Source organism: Gavialis gangeticus, unplaced genomic scaffold (genome assembly GCF_001723915.1).
Source record: "Gavialis gangeticus isolate Ggan-Ray unplaced genomic scaffold, GavGan_comp1, whole genome shotgun sequence".
In the NCBI taxonomy this organism is placed as follows: Eukaryota; Metazoa; Chordata; order Crocodylia; family Gavialidae; genus Gavialis; species Gavialis gangeticus.
The window spans coordinates 8961475-8965430 of record NW_017728996.1 but is presented as its reverse complement, the minus strand read 5'-3'; the positions used below and the strand labels follow the sequence as shown (position 1 = coordinate 8965430).

At 53.8% G+C, this 3956-nt stretch overlaps 1 protein-coding gene across 1 annotated transcript in view; it reads right to left on the bottom strand.

Moving 5' to 3' along the window:
- The window catches only part of ADAMTS17 (ADAM metallopeptidase with thrombospondin type 1 motif 17), a gene marked incomplete at its 5' end in the record, with an annotated part of 298045 nt that overhangs the window by 95651 nt on the left and 198438 nt on the right, over positions 1–3956 (bottom strand). The gene's annotated exons all lie outside the window — the stretch shown is intronic.

Here is a 3956-nt window from a genome sequence, read left to right as displayed (position 1 = left end):
CAGGGCCTCGCATGGGCAGGGGGCCTTGAGCCCCCCAGCTGGTCGGGGGGGGGGGGTCCAGCCAGGGCCTGTTTTCACATGTTTCTGGTGCCTAAGACATAAGCACGGCTGCTGTCTGCTCTTACCAGATGCTGTGCTAGATGGGAAAGGAGGAGACAAGCGGTAGCTCCGGAGCTGCATGAATGCAGAGACTCTGGCCAAACCCCACACCATGACCTGCCATGCAGCACAGCCGAAGGGAGTGCAACCATGCCCCCGCACCCGCTCTGGATGCACCCCTGTATGCAACTGTGGGAAAGGCATCAAAGAACCCTGCACACATTCACGCTAACATGCCGAAATATAACAGAGCATGCAAATCCTTTGGCATTTTTATAGCACCTTCCAGCTGTGGATTTCAAAGAGCCTTGCAAATATGAAGCAACTGTTCCTGGACCCCTGGGAACAGGCAGTGATACGCACCTCAGAGACGTACCTTCAGCACCCATTCTGAACCACGGGTGCAAGACCATTCAAGATTTTGTCTAGGCTGTAATCCCCTGCTTATTGATATCAAGGCTCCAGTGGGGGCTTGAATATTCATCCTCTCTTACAGTTTTGGAGTAGTTGGAAAAAAAATTAACTGAATAGAGCAGGAGGGTTGCACTAAGGTCCATAAAATTTAGAGCAGTTCCCACTAACTGCATTACAGAAACCTGCATTTATACGGTGGGGTTGGTTCCATTCACAGTAATTCACGGTAACCTAGACTGCACCTGCAAACTGCTGTGTGTTTGCACATGTGGCATTTTCTGGATGTGTCCATTGTGTTTGTCTCTGACATTGTTGTCTGTAGATATTTTCTGATTTACCTTAACGGTTCATTCGAAAAGGCATATTGACTTCAGGGGTTTTCAGAACTTAACAAGACATGTCTAAAGTGATTACTACAGGAAAGCTGCACAATCTTGCTCCCATCCATGGATAATGTTATACTATTCATTGCATTTTCCTTGTGGCATGAGTGATTGTTACAAAAAGGCCAATTACTTGCAAAGACTTTAGGTAAACACTTGGTAAATATTAGGCTAACATGGCATTTTTGTACATCTCTACACCTGATGTGTAGACAGACAGACAGACAGACAGATAGATAGATAGATAGATTTCTGTGGGGCAGAGCTGTACTGCTACCCAGCGCGTCCATGTGGCAGATGACCTTCAGGGAAGGTTAGCTGTGAAATAAGCAGGGTAACTCTGATGAATTAGCAGTTGTGGACCAAGCAGCAGCAGCAGCAACACCAGGATGGGATGAGGACAGCAGATGGCAATGCTTTCCCTCCTGAAAAGCCACATCTATCCTTTGACAGTACTAACACGGTGAGTACAGGTCACCGCTATAATAAGTCTGCTCAGCCCTCAGCCATGGGTCTACAAGTCCTCAATGGCGGAGCAGGCGGAGGAAGATGTTAGAGCCTCAATGGCTGTGAAAGTGGATGAAGGCTGCAGTGGAACGAGATCCCAGTTGCCTTGGTCTCCTTGCCAGTGGATCGAGGTCTTGTTCTGTCAAGAGCCACGTGGAAGCTGATGTGCAGCAGCTTCTTCACAATGAAAGAAGTCACGCACAAGCATCTTCCATGAAAACAGCTTTTCCAGCACATCCCTCAAGCCCTTTGGTGACCAGCCAACGGCGATGGGAGCAGGCTTGGGAAGCTCCTAGTTATGAACCGATGCGGAGGCGGCAGTTACAGGAAGGTGGTCTAGCATCTGGACAAGACAGGAGTGCGATCTGGCAGCTGTAACTGTGACCGAGCAGCCCGCTGCAGGATCCGCTCTTCTAACCCCCTCCCCATGTGGGGTGAGCAAAGGGGCCCTAAACACAGCCTGTCTGCCGTCTTCCTGACTGGATAACCGCATCCAGTGGGATCACCTTTACTGCAGTTGAAAATACCAGCAAAGACACACCGTCATTTTCGGGTCCTGGAACATCAGGACCCTCCTGCACAACCCTAACAGTGAATGCCCAGAGCGCCACGCTGCAGAGCTCCGGCACTGCAACATCCATGCAGCTGCACCGAGTGAGATGGGCAGCTCAAAGAACAGGGAAGCAGCGTTTGTGCTCCACACCCCTCAAAGCTTCCCTAGATATTGATTGTGGTCCAGATCCAGGTCCCCTTCCCTGGAAGGGACTGTGGAGGAGGCTGTGGGGGCAGGTGGCTCAGCTCCTCTTCTTGTTGTGTCTCTGCCTACTGAGGAGGGAGATAAGGCAGGAGCCCCACCTGCACCCCAGAAGCAAAGGGGTAGTGTGGTCTGGGATCATTGTGAGGTTGCAGATGATCCCACACACGCTACCTACCTGCACTGCCAAGCCAAAAGCAGCCGGGGCGAGGGAGCGAAATGCATGAGCACCATGGGGAAGCTGATACATCTCTGCAGGCACCACCCTCTTGCCCTTGCTCCTCCTCAGCCTGGCACCAGTGGGAGCATGCCCCAAAATAAGTCCCCCTCTCGCTTGAAAGCCCCTGTCCCCCTGACGCAGAGGCAGGCCACCCTCGAACAGTGGAGGAAAGGTGGACAGAAAGTGGGGCATCTTGCAAGGGTGAGCGAGATCGCCCAGAGCACTGGGGAGATGCTTGCTGTGGATGGCCAGCCCTTCTCCTCTGTTGAGCAGCCAGGGTCCAGGCGGCTCATGGCGTTCATAGCCCCATCATACCAAGTGCCCGCATGCACCACCTTCAGCACGACGGTTGTGTCCTCCCTGTATGAGGCATGCAGGGAGTACTTGAGGGCTGTGCAAGGCAGGTCCATGGGTGGCCTTACACTTCACCTCGGACATCTTATGTAGCTGGGGTGGAGATTGTGCATACCTCTTCCTCACAGGGCACTGGTGCAATCAGTCAGGGCGTCAGTGGGCTCTCCTTCAAGCCAATGAGTCCCACACGGGAACCGAGATCATGGGGCGCAGGGGTGGCTTGTTGGGCAGGGCGAGCTCACCCGCAGGTTCATGGTCACCAACAATGTGGCCAATATGGTCAAGGCGCTCCACGATGCCAACTTTGTTGGCATCTGCTGTGTGTCACACAAGATCCACCTCATTGTCAGGGATGCCTTGGAGGGGGACAGGGCTGCCAGTGACGGCGCCAGCACCACCAGCAAGCTCATTTCAAATGTAGAAAGGTGGCGGCTACTTCCACCAGAGCATCAAGGGGGGCAAGATACTGCAGGAGAAAGGCAGAGCTGAACATCCCACAGCACAAAATCATGCTGGATGCAGAGACTCGGTGGAGCTCCACATACCTGGTGGTTGAGAGACTGGTGGAGCAACAGAAGGCCATCCATGAGATGGCCTTGTTCGGGGAGATTGGGATCAGCTGGGTGGATACTATCTCCCAGATCTTCATGGTCCTCAAGCCCTTCCTCAAGGCCACTGAGACCCTCCTTAGCCAGGTGATCCCTGTAGCAAGGGAACTTCAGAACTAAATGGAGACCAAAACGGCTTGATCCCTCATGGTCCAGTACATGCTGGCCACCATGCGTGACCCGAAGGTGAAGGGGAGTGCATGTGGTAGCAAAACCCTGGATTACAGGGGTGCTGGTGAACATAGTCAGGAAGGCAGAAGGACGGAGGTTGGGGGGACGTGGAAGAGGGGGATCCGCTGTCCCATGCTAGCATGCTATCTGCCAGCCAGTCTCCTCCTCCACCACAGATGCTGCCAATGTGGGCCAAGGGCATGGCTTCCACTGTGGGGTCCAGAGGCACCAGACCCCACCATCAGGCAGGTAGTGCTCAGGCCTCGGTGGCTGCCTATCTTGCCGAGGACGTGGAGCCACTGCTGTGAGACCCCTTGGCCTACTGGGCAAGCCATAGCCAGATGTGGCAGGATCTGGCCATGGTTGCTCGGGAACACCCATCCTGTCCACCGACCTGCGTTCCAAGCGAGAGGGTGTTCAGCATTGATGGTGATGTTGTGACCCCC